General features: G+C 44.3%; 1 protein-coding gene across 8 annotated transcripts in view; it reads right to left on the reverse strand.

The window, feature by feature from the left end:
- Mgat5 (alpha-1,6-mannosylglycoprotein 6-beta-N-acetylglucosaminyltransferase) overlaps window positions 1–12,836 on the reverse strand; it is a 339,269-nt gene that overhangs the window by 258,953 nt on the left and 67,480 nt on the right. For 3 of the 8 annotated variants that reach the window (XM_029563239.1, XM_008832461.3, XM_008832460.3), the window contains one exon: window positions 5,926–6,024. The exons of the other annotated variants lie outside the window; for them this stretch is intronic. The gene's annotated coding sequence lies outside the window, so the exon portion shown is untranslated. The remainder of the gene's footprint in view (window positions 1–5,925; window positions 6,025–12,836) is intronic. 8 annotated transcript variants of the gene reach the window in all.

A 12,836-nucleotide genomic window follows, 5' to 3' on the forward strand; every position in this document is an offset into this window, starting at 1 on the left:
AAATCTGGGCCAGGTGTAATTAGGAACTAGGAACAGGGTCTTCACCTCTCTCTCTCTCTCTCTCTCTCTCTCTCTCCTCTCCTCTCTCTCTCCTCTTTCTTCTCTCTCTCCTCTCTCTTCTCTCCCTCCTCTCTCCTCTCTCCTCTCTCTCTCCTCTCTCCCTCCTCTCTCTCCTCTCTCTGTACAGACATGGGAAAGAGGACAGTAGCTCTTGCCCATTCTTTGTTTTGATAATTGCAGTAACTGATTTTGTATTTATATACTCAATACAATTAATACTCCTATTTCACTCTTCCCCCATGTCCTTAGGGCAACTCTCTCTCTTTCCCTCTCTCTCTGGGTATGCTCGGCTCCTGTCTTTTATCATTCTCTAGCACTTTTATTTATAACACTGCTCTTCCTCACTGATCTGCCTGTGGGACACTGTGGTGATTTCTGGGCTGAGCACTCTCACGGAACATACCTTGTTCAGATGTGCTGAGCCTTCTTTCCACATGTACATTCTCTCCCTTTCACACAGTTCTGACAGTTTTCCAGACCACCTTGCAAAGAATGGAGCTGAGACAATGATAGGTCAGTGATGGACCACACCTGGACCAGAACTGCGCAGTTACGTATGCCTCTTGCTCTCTATTTAAACCTAGACCTCTTGTCAGAACCAGGAAGATGGACTTGAGAGTCACCGGACCTCTTTTCCTTTTCCCAAAGTGACCACACTGAACAAATCTCCTTTCTCTGCTTTTTGCCATTGTTTAATTGACTGTTGAGGGTGGGTTGCCAAGCCTAGTTTGTTAGGGCTGCCAGGGTCCTGACTCTGACAACTGTGGGACACACTAAGGGCAGCATCCCTGAGACCTGGCATGTATGAGGAGCTCTAAAACTCCCTATCAGTTGACTGATCACTTGTACAAGTCCAAGATCAGCATCAAGACAGCCTAAGGAGCCTTTATTTGAGTCCATGTCTTCGACTTTAAGGGCCAGTGATCTTCTGGTCCCAACAGGAACTATTTTCACCCTTCTCCTGGTTTCTTTGCTGTCTCTTTTTGCATGTCCAGTTCTCCCCACCTCCTCCACCAGCTGCTGGCTGACCTCCTTACCTTCATTATGTCTGGTTTGTGCTCCTTCATATCGCTGGTCTCCCTTAGCCCCAGGGTATTGTGCTACTTAACCACCAAGTTTTCTTTTGAGTCTCTCAGTCCAACTTCCTGAAACATAATCTCACTGACCAGGAGCAGGAACACAGTACAGAACAAGGGTACTTAGGCAGAACTTAGAATCTCCAGTAGGGATATAAGGAAATTCTCACAACTGTAAAGGCCAGAAGCAGCTGTACTCATTCTCTTTTAAAAGACGAGTACAGGAGGACCAGCAAGATGGCAAAGCAGGTTATGGTGCTGCCACCAAACCTGATGACCTGAGATAGATCCCCAGGACACTCATGAGGACAGAGAGAACTAACTCCCACTAGATGTCCTCTGACTTCCGTATGCACCAAATGCACATAAGCACTCCCACACATGTACATGCAAAAAATAACAACAACAATAGTAATAATGAGTATGTGGGCTTAGAGACATAGCTCAGTAATGTTTGCCTAGCATGCATGAAGCCCTGATTGTATCCCCAGCACCTCATAAACCAGGTGTGGTAGTACATGTCTACAATCCCAGTGCTGGGGCAATGGAGGCAGTAGGATCAGGGAGTTAGAGGTCAGGCTGGGCTCAAAAATAAATAAGAGGCTGGGGAGATGACCTGGATTGGTAAAGTGCTTGCAGACAAGCATGAAGACTTGAGTTTGGTTCCCCAGAACCCATATAAAACCCAGAAGGGGTGGCTCCTATCTGTAACTCTAGTGAACTGGGAGGCAGTGGGGCAGACAGGAGGATCCTGGGAGCTCCCTGGTCAGCCAGTCTAGCCAAAAACAGTGGTCTTCAGATTCAGTGAGAGACCCTGTCTCAAAAAATAAAATGGAGGTTACTGGAGGAAGACACCCAGCATTGATCTTTGGCCTACATGTGTATGTATACACAAGTGTATGTACCACACACACCACCACCCCACATAAGTATATGAATGAGCACTAAAATAAACAGTAAGAAAATCTTCCTAACAGTCCTAAGTCTAGAGTGTCTGCTCTTGTTTTCCTTTAAAAAAAAAATGAGCCCATAATAGTAAGACCTCTCCAAGGTAGGGAGGACTGTCAAACCTCACAGAGGGCAGGAATCAGGAGGCCTGGCAAAGAGGCTGCAGAGACGGCTCAGAGGTTAAAAGTACTTGCTGCTCTTTTAGAACACACAAGTTTGATTCCCAGCACCCATGGCTGACTACAACTCCAGTTCCAGGGGACCCGACACCCTCTTCTGGCCTGTGTCAGTACTACACTCATGTGCACATATATACACACACACATACTAAAAATAGAAATAAATCAAGTTTTAAAATGGGGGTGTTAAAATGAGTGGCAGCATGAATGAGAGGGGAGATCAGAAGATAAAGAATCTGGGCATAGACCACACAAATAATTAAGGAAAGTCCTATAGCAAAGGGGAAAATCTGACTTTTTAATGAATGTCTGTAAACTCCTGCTATTCAGCAGAGGCCTTCCTGGTGGTCTAAGCATGCTCAGTACAACCTGGACCAGAGAGGAACTATCTGAGAGGGTTTAAGTCCTGGGCCATAAAGTCCCCAGCACAAGAACAGCTGCCATTGCTGAATTTTTCAGACGAAGAGATGGATGCTCAGACAGGAGTGAGGTGCACCTGTATATGCACCTACTGGCCCATAACTTCCAAAAACTTTCATTTCTTTTAAAATCATAAAGAAATAATGTCACATAGTCTATCCTGATCATGGTCTTGACATTTCCCATTTTTCTGATATGTAAGGATCTACAGTGCTTCATCTTCCATCCACAAGAGTTGGAAGAGGTAAAATGACTTGTCCAGAGCTATATACCAGTGTTGAGAAGTATTGCCCTCTTCCAGAGTCTCCTCACACTCACTACAACCCCTAAAACTCGGGGTAGGTCTAGGTTTCAAAAAGGCCATGTCCTGGGCTTTTGTGGGGGACGTTTATTTGAGATAGGATCTCATGTAGCCCAGGCTTGCCTGGAGCTTGCTTTGTAGTGGAGGATGACCTTGCTCTTCTGATTCTCATGCCTCTATCTCCTGAGTGCTGGGATTCCAAGAGTGCACCACCATGCCCAGTTTTGAAAATGCATTTGTGGATGTGTATCGGTGCCACAGCACATGGTGTGTGGAGGTCAGAGGGCAATCTCAGGTGTCAGTTCTTGCCTTCCACCTTGTTTGAGACAGGCTACTAGTTGCTTACAGTTGTGTACCTTAGGCTAGCTTGTCCTTGAGCTTCCGATGATATTCTCTTTCTCTGCTTCCCATTTGGCCTTAGGACTCATGAGGTTACAGTCCTGTGCTACTGCGTCCAGCTTTATGTAGGTTCTGGAGATTCAAACTCAGGTTCTCACACTTGATGACCAGTGCTTTACCCACTGAGCCATCTCCCCAGTCAAATTGTATTTTATTTAATGCAAAAATCAATGCTGTTGCTGGAATGCCACTCAACGTTAGAACACTGCAAGTATGCAGGAGGAAGGAAGAAGGATGCAGGGAGGGAGGAGGGAAGAGGAGAGGGAAGGAGGAGGGAGGCAACTGGTGCAAAACATAGCTCTCACCACAAAGGGAATAACAGATGGGTTATTCTGGAGCCAAACATTAGAGAACATGCCCCTGCACAAAGGTTCCAGTTACCCCCAAGTACCATGTTCCCATGTGGAAAGTTTCATGAAGTTTGTACAGTAACCAAACAAAGAAAGTCATAAATCAGGCACTTTTTAAATACATAGGTGAAATGGCAGGTCAGAAGTTACAGTAAAAGGAAATCTCTACTGTAAGCCTCAGATGCTATGGGACAACTGTCTTAGTTTTGGGTTAGTGGAAGGTAGTGTCTACTAAGTTAATACATTCCCAAAGATATCATATAATTGTCACAAGGATGTCAGGTCAGACCTAGCGTTCTAATCAGTCAATCAGCTTTGCAGAATGTTTAACATGAGTTCAGCTTTTTTCTTAGAACTTCAGTTCACATAACATCAGCAACTTTACAGGAGAATCTCTGGACAATGTGATTATATTCTTGTCACAGATCTTCAGTTTAAGATAACAAAACCAAGTGTTCTTAAACATTAAGATAAGTAAGTTCTGGGTGTTCCTACCCTCTGCAAGTACTGTGGGAGAACACAGACTGTACATGCCAAGTTCTAAATAATCCCTCAGAGTTTGGCCTTCTTACCACACTGGAATGATCTGGGATGTTTATTAAGATCAAAGATTTCAGGCTGCTGAGATGGCTCCATGGTGAAACTTTCATTTCTTTCAGCAGAACTTGCTGCTGATGACCTCAGTTCAATCACTGGGACCCTTACAGTGGAGAAAACCAACTCCTGACAAGGTGCCCTCTGACCTTTACACATGCATTGTGACATGTATACACACACACACACACACAAATAACAAATAAATGTAATTTTTAAAAAGATCAAAGATTCCACAATCAAATCTCACACTACGTTAGAAAGGAGGGAGTCTACATGAAAAAATGCTGTCTAGAGACTTTGACCCATGCAAATCATACCAACTCAAATGCATTGGGGGAAGTTAAGTATTTAAAATCTCATCAGAATTCAACTCTTCAACTATCACGTATATATGAGCTAAGAATGTACTACTCAGTTCTGAATTTTACCATACTTATTAAGCATTAAAGAAACAGAAGAAGGGGGAAAAAACATCAATCACTGATTATAAAACCACTCCTGGAATCTGAGCACCCAGATCAACCCAGTATTTGAAGTTAAATTTGCCAGCGATTCTATCAGTAGAAACAAGAATCTGATTATGAGTCCTGAGGATCCCCTTCAGGTTACTGGGGTTGGAGGCAAGCAGTTTTACCCTTTAACCTATCTCCCTGGTCCTGTTTTTAGTTTTTGATGTTTTTGGGCTTTTTTGTTGTTGTTGTCTTTGTTTTTCTGACAGGGTCTCCCTAGTCCCAACCTGCCTGGAAGTCACTATGTGGACCAGGCTGGCCTCGATCTTACAGAGATCCACCTGCCTCTACCTCCTGAGGGCTAGGGTTAAAGGCTTCACCACGATTCCCGGCACCTGTTTTTAGTTTTGAGACAGGGTGCCACTGTACAGCCCAGGCGCCTCTCAAACTCTATATGCCCAAGGATGGCCTCGAACTTCTGATCGATCCTTCTGAGTGTTAGGATTATAGACATGCACCACTATATCCAGTTTGTGCAGTGCTAGGATAGAACTCAGGGCCTCATACATGCTAGGCAAGTGCTTTAGCCAAGGGGCCACATCCCTGAAGTGACTATCTGATTATGCACCACTTCCCTTTTATGCTTCTTTACATTAGTTAGAAACTGCATTGATGGTCTATTTGTTTTTTTTTATTGTGTGCAGGAGGACAGAAGAAGAATGCAAGGAGGGAAGAGGGAAGAGGAGGGGGAATGAACCCCAATAGTGGTTCCCACTATTTAGGACTTTTATTCAAGACAATGATAAAAACATTACCAAATAATTGTTATACAGGGAGACAATGGACCTTATAGGATTAAAGATGGCTTTAAAAGATCCACGGATCCTGGCTAAACATACTCTGAGGCATTGGTTAACTCACAACCAGGGGAACTCCCCAAGAACACTCATACCTGTCCCTCTCAACACATACACACTCCCATGCATGAACACAAAGGGGGATGTCTGCTACAGACATGGTGGTCAGTCACACACTACAGTGCCATCCCATCTGGGTACAGAGCTTTGGGTCTTAGTTTCAAATCTGTTTGTAATGCTACAACCAAATATCTCACACAGGGTAATTTTATAAGCCCCAGGTACTCACTGCAAATTCCCGAGGTTGCAATGCCCCAGATCAAGGTGCTAGTAGATGTGGGGTCTGGCAAGGACGGCTTTCATAAATACACTTGCTCCCAGGGTCATTCTGTAGAAGAAGGGTAGAACAAGCTTGGGCCTCCTCCTTTATAAGAGTTGAAAGTCCATTCAGAAGTCTGCCCCCCCCCCGCCACACACACACTTTATAACTTCATTACCTGCCAAAATGATTTACCTCATTCTTACTGCTATCAGCTCAGGTATTTGTTCCAAACACAGAAGTTTACACACAGTAAGACCACAGGAGTGAGTAGAAAAAAAGAGAGACTGAACCGGGGATGTGGTTCAGTCAGTAGAGTGCTTGCCTAGCATGAGTGAAGCCCTGGGTTCAGTCCTCCACAGCACATAAATTGGGCATGGTAGCACACTATAATCTAGCACTTGGGGAGTGGAGGCAGGAAGATCAGAGGTTCAACATCATCTTCAGCTACTACAAAGCAAACAGGAGGCCAGGCTGGGCTACATGAGACCATGGATGGAAGAAAATGCTGAACTTGAGTTCTCGAATAGTAGTTACTGAGGCAGGAGGCAAGAGCAATGGGTAAGGAAGGAAACTTTAGGCAGAAACTCTTGATGAGCCTAAGTTCTTGGGTTGGGTGGTTTCGATAACAATAATGCTATAAAAGTAGTTCCATAAATTCATTTATATCAGCAAATTTATATTAGGTTAATAATTACAGAAGAGAAAATAAGTCCATGGTCACACCAAACGCTAGCAGACTGTGGCACTGGTAACAACTGGCAGGTGGTGTGCGGGGATGCTTATCAGCATCCTGAGGAAGGTTGGGCAATCACTGTTCTCATTGGAGGGAAAAATGTATTTTTAAGTGGTGATGCTTTGAAGGGAGAACATGGCCTTCTACAAAGTGTCAGAGCAGATTAAGATGCAGGTGCCTGGTAGGCACAAAGGCCACCTCAGATGCCACCTCAGATAGCCCTACTACCTTTTCCTTAGGTTTATGGTTCTGTGACCTCACTTAGCCAATACCCACCTTGAGGATCTGACAAGTACAGGTCACCCTAAAGGCAAAAAGAAGGCTCTGGAGACAAACCCTGACTATGGCTTCACTCTGCCTGGGGCCATCATAGGTGGACCCCATGTGTGTGAAAGATTTCTCTCCCAGGAGATCTTTGAAGTAACTGCTCACCCCAACCCTGTAGCCTCCCAAGCAGCCATCTTTTTGTCTATCTTCTAATTCCCTAGTATAAAAGAATAAGAAAAGGAACTTTTAAAATGGAAGATGGGGTCAGTGATCTGGCTCAATGGGAAAAGGTGCTCGCTGTCAAACCTGATAACCTGAGTTCAGTCCCCAGGACCCACATGGTAGAAGGAGAGAACCAACTCCTGAAAGTTGTACTCTGATGTCCACATGCATAGCACAGCTCTCCTGGTTTGCTTTTTATTGCTGTGATAAAACACTTTGACCATAAACAACGTGGGGAGGAAAGGGCTTATTGCAGCTTACAATGCCAGATCACAATAATACCGTAATACCAGCTTGTTCTTCTGACCTTTGCTCATCCTGCTTTCTTATAGAGCCTAGGATCACCTGCCCAGGTATAGTACCACCCACAATGGGCTGGGTCCTCCCATATCACTGGACAAACAAGAAAAATGCCTCACAGACATGCCTACAGGCCAATCTGATAGAGCACAATGGCACACACACACCCATACACATACATGTACATATACACATGATCACAAAATAAAAATGCAGTAAGAATTCTAAGTAGAAAACAAGGAGAAAATAATTGGTTTATTATACCCAAAACGTAAGAAAGGATTTCCAGTATCCTGCCCTTGGCCCCACCAGGTAGGAGTTATACTACGACTTGTTATCATACAACAGGTGAGATTACTTTGTGCTTCCAGTAAACCCTAGTCCCAATTTATGTCATAATTTAACAAGTTTTTATCTATATCTGTTCACAGACACTCTGTCTCAACTAGACCAAAGAGAGCTACAGAGGCCAAAGGCCACCCCACCCCTGTGGTTACTGAGCAGCTCTAGGGACAAGAACAAACACACTGACAGCCCTTAATAAGGGTAGTTATAAGCCAGCAAGATGACTCAGTGGGTAAAGGTGCTCGGCAAGCCTGGTGACCTGAGTTCAATGCCCTTCACCCACTGTGGTGGGTGAAAATCAATTCCTGAAAATTAACTTCTGACTTCCATCACAAGCTGTGGCACACCCACCCTCACTCACACCATAATAAAAATAACCATAGTTACAGGAGTAAGCTTAAAACACAAGCTCCCAACATGGAAATGTAATTCTGGCTTAAAAAAAAAAAATGTGTTTGAGGTCAAAAGTACCTTTTAGAGAACTCAAAGTTCGAGGATGTACATTTTATGATGCTAGAACACAGTGCACAGGACCTTTGCCTTTATGAGCTCTTGTAATACTGTACAAGAGCAGCTGAAGAAGAGATAGAAGACAAAAGACACATCCCCAAATGGGGAAAGGATGGCCCCCCAAAGGGACTCTGGGAATACCAAGAAAATGACTCACTCACTATAGGCTTGCTTCATGGAACTGCCATTTGTCCTTGTTCCAGCAGTAAGGTCAAGGATGAGGGTTCACCAAGGCTGGGGAGATGGCTTAGTCAATAAAGTGCTTGCCCTGCAGGCATGACAACCTGAATCCAAGTAAAATAACAACAACAACAACAAAAAGCTGGGCATGATGGTGCATGCTTGTAATGATCTAGGCACTGGAGAGACAGAGACAGGCAGATAGATCCCTGAGCCTCACTGGCCATCTGGCCTATCCCAGTTGGTGAGTTCTAGGTTCCAGTGAGAGACCTTGTCTCCAAAAAACAAGGTGGGGATTGGGGAGATAGCTCAGCAGTTAAAGCATTTGCCACCCAAGCATAAGAACCCTGGGTGAATGTGGTGGCCTGCCTGAAATGCTAGCCTTAGAAGGCAGAGACAAGTGATCCCCAAAGCAAACTGGCTAGGGAGACTAGCCATATCTGTGAGCTCTGGGTTTGACTGAGATACACTACCTCACCAATAAGATGGAAGAGTGATGATGATTCCAGCCATCAACCTCCTGTTTCTATATGAATGTATACACATATAAAACATACAAACACACACGAACCCCTACACACAGGAAAAATGAAAGCAAATAAACAAAAATCAAGGTAGACAGCTCCTGAGGACCATCTGATGTTCTCCACTGACCTCCACAAGCATGTTCACACATGTGCAAGGGCACTCTTACACACATGTGCACATACATAAAAGGTATGTTCACTAACAGCAACATAGGGACAGAGAGTGGCAACTGCCGTGGTGAAACTTTCCTTGCATGATAATTGTCATCCATCAGCCCTGGCAGATAAAGGCCTTGATGGTGTGGCACAAATCTATTCAGACAAAGACTATGACACAGACTGTTACTTCTAGGGAGGAAATAAGATTTATAACCTAGTACCTGGAGTTTCACTGTCCACATATAAGTAGGTAACTCAGAATAATGCCACTGACAGAGACACAGGCTGTTTATACAGCCTTGCTGGGCTTTGTTCCTTATCGCAGAGACTCTCCAGCTCACTCTCAAAGTAGAGATTATCACTATCTGACCTGCATTATTAGTATGCCCACCTCACCCCACTGGCCACTTACAATGCCAATTTCACCCACTTTACCACATGCATCCCCTTGTACCCTCACAAGTCTTTTCTTGTGTGTGTGGTGTATGTGTACATAAGTGTAAGCACACTCACATATATTCATATATGTGCGGGTACATTCTTATACATGTGCATATGGAGGCCAGAAGACAATCTCAGACACTGATCCTCAGGCACTGCCCTCCTTGTTTAAGACGGGGTCTCCCACTGGCTTAGAGTTCACCAAGTAGGCTAGGATGGCTGGCCAGAGAGCACTGGAGATATGCCTGTCTTTGTCTCCTCAGTGCTGGTATTAGAAGAATGTGCCCCTGTGCCTGGTATTTTTACATGGGTTCTGGGGATTGAACTAAGGTCTTTGTGTTTGGATAGCGCATGCTTTACTGACGAGCCATCCTCTCAGCCCTGGCAGGTCTTTTCTACCAAAGACTCCTCTTGCCCAAGACACAACCTAAATCCTAGGGGCCCAGATGATCCTGATCTCACCCATAGTAAGTATCTGGAATTATCCTGTTTCTTTTGTGCACCAGAAGAGAAGCACCATGAGGGCCAAGAACACCATAGCTGTCTTTACCTTCATCGTGGGGGATGGCAACTGGGCCCCCATGTGGTAAGTGCTTATGACCCTTGAATGAACAGAAAGAGGCCAATGGTGAGAGTGCTTAGCATTAGAAGACATGAACCCTGCATCAATTCAAGGTTATCTGATTGGACTTGAGGGTTTAGAGGGCAAATGAGGAGAGATCAACAACACACTAAGTGGCAGTGACCATCATTATCCACGAAGAATAAACTGGATAACTGTGTCCCTGCCAATACAACATCCTTGTACACAACAGAAATTTCTAGAAGAAACCACAGGAAGGAAGATGTCAGGGGGATTCTAGACAGGCCTGGCTGAAGCTCTGAGGTTGCAAGCTACATTTCCTTGGCCTAAAATTTTCTTAAGCCCTTAGAGCATAATTATGTCCTTACTACGGTGGCCAGTCCAATAGTTCTTAGCCAGGCGTGTTGGAGCATGCCTAGAATCCCAGCTCCTGGGAGGCTAAGGCAGGGAAATTCTAACTTCAAGACCTGGTTGGGCTATATAGTCCAGCTTGGACTACATATGAGACTCAGTTTACAAAAAAAATTCACATTCTTTCTGGAATATTTTCCCAAACATTTTACTTGTTCAGGCTTTATGGGGAGTGGAAGGTCACCAGGTAAAGCAATCACCAATGAGGTGTGGTGGTGCACACATGTACTCCAAGCATTTGGGGGGCAGAGACAGAAGGACTGCTGCAAATCTGAGGCCAGCGTAGGTTATATGGAGAAACCCTATCTCAAACTAACAAAGTCACCAGTACCCCAATGTAAGACCTACTACACACAAAGCACTGAGTAATTAGTTCTTAATTACAAAGGCGCTGACAGGAGAGAGAAAATGGTGTCAGGTATTCCAAAAACATACTTCTTTCTAGTGATTGGTTTTAAGACAGACTCCTTACTAGGCTAGGGATGCAGCACAGATGGTAGAGTGCTTGTCTAGCATGCACAGAAGACTAGATCTGATCCCTAGCACTGCAGAAACTGGGCATGGTGGTTCATGCCTATAATCCCAGCACTTAGGAAAGAGAAGTTCAAGATCATCCCCAGTTACATCATTCAAGGTCAGCTTGGCTACATGAAACCCTGATTTAAAAACAGACTCCCAGCACTTGGGAGGCAGAGGTAGGCAGATCATTGTAAGTTCAAGGCCAGCCTGGTCTACATAGTGAGTTCAGGTAAGCTGGAGCTACAGGGAGACCCTGTCTCAAAAAGACAAAAAAAAAAAAAAAAGACTCTCACTATTTTGTTTCTTTTGCTGCCCACTTAAGTTCCTTGTAGGCAAGACCACATTCTTGTGTACCAACTCCACAGCGAGAGCACCCAGCTGACAGCCTGTGGATCCCTGCTTTCCCCAGACTTCAGCAGAACCAACAAGCTGCAATGGAAACCACCCAAGAAGTATCAGCACTCCCCCCAGCAAAACATTTTCAGGGAGCCTTTCCAGAGTTGAAGCCCCAAGTAGTAAGGGAGGTAAAGAAACACTATTTTATAGGGAGTCCCGAGATAAAAACTATCAACAACTAGAGAAACAAAAATACAACCCAAAATCTGAATAATCCAACAGCTGGAGGGAAAATTATCATGTAACACTAACATGAGTTGGTGGATCAGCTTATAGAATGGGGGGTGTCTCTTTTATAAATGGGGTAAATATTCAATCCTCAGAACCAATGGGAAAAAACAAGTCACCTACAACATTTGCAGAAAACGGGTGGAGGGCATGGAGCAAGAAGAGTATGGGCACACCCAGCAGAAATACCAGGCTCCAGAGAACTCGCCAACAGTCTGTGGGTGGTCTAGGAAGGAGGGCAGCTTTTAGTTGATATCCCTAAAGCTCCTACCACTCTGTCCTGATTCTCACTGATGTTCCAGCAGTCTTTGTCTCCTGGGCCATATGTGCTTTTTAGTCAGATCAGCACCCAGAAGCACAGTGCCCTCTGAGGAAAGGTGAAAGAGGCGAAGGCCTGGCACACAATCAAGAGAGCAAAGGAGGGCAGTATTCTTTCCTTTTATGAGATGCGGTCTCATGTTGGCTCCAATCTTACTACAGGTAACTAAGAATGACCTTGAATTTCTGATCCTCCTGCCTCTACCTCTTGAGTGATTATAGGCATGTAGCACCAGATCTGATTTATGTGGTGCCAAGAATGGAACCATGCTAGACTTCTCTGGGCTACATAAGGAACTTTGAGCAACTTTGAACAACTGAGTCACATCCCCATCCCTAAGAAGACAGGCTTTAAGAATCTAAATTATGAGGAAAAGATCTCCCTAAGAAACAGTAGTAGAGTAAGAACTCTGGAGTGGAGTGTAATGTTTACTTTCAAAACCTATCACCAATTTTGGAAGACATGAAAGTATTTAATTTCTTGGAAATGGTACACAAGCAAAATTTCCTGGTGTGCTAATTTTTACCTTCTGTTAACCAAAATGTTTTAAGACAACTTAATATGCCATAAGAAAACATTTCAAAGGAGCTGAGGAGCTGCACACGAATGCCATTCATTCACAAATTCTGCCTCTTTTATACTCATTGTCAAAAGTAGTGCAATACTAACATTTACATGTTAGGCTGAAATAGAAACCCCTTGATGGACGAGAAAGTGGGATTTGTTACCAGGAGTATA

Source organism: Nannospalax galili, unplaced genomic scaffold (genome assembly GCF_000622305.1).
Source record: "Nannospalax galili isolate Female #2095 unplaced genomic scaffold, S.galili_v1.0 scaffold995, whole genome shotgun sequence".
Lineage (NCBI taxonomy): Eukaryota > Metazoa > Chordata > Mammalia > Rodentia > Spalacidae > Nannospalax > Nannospalax galili.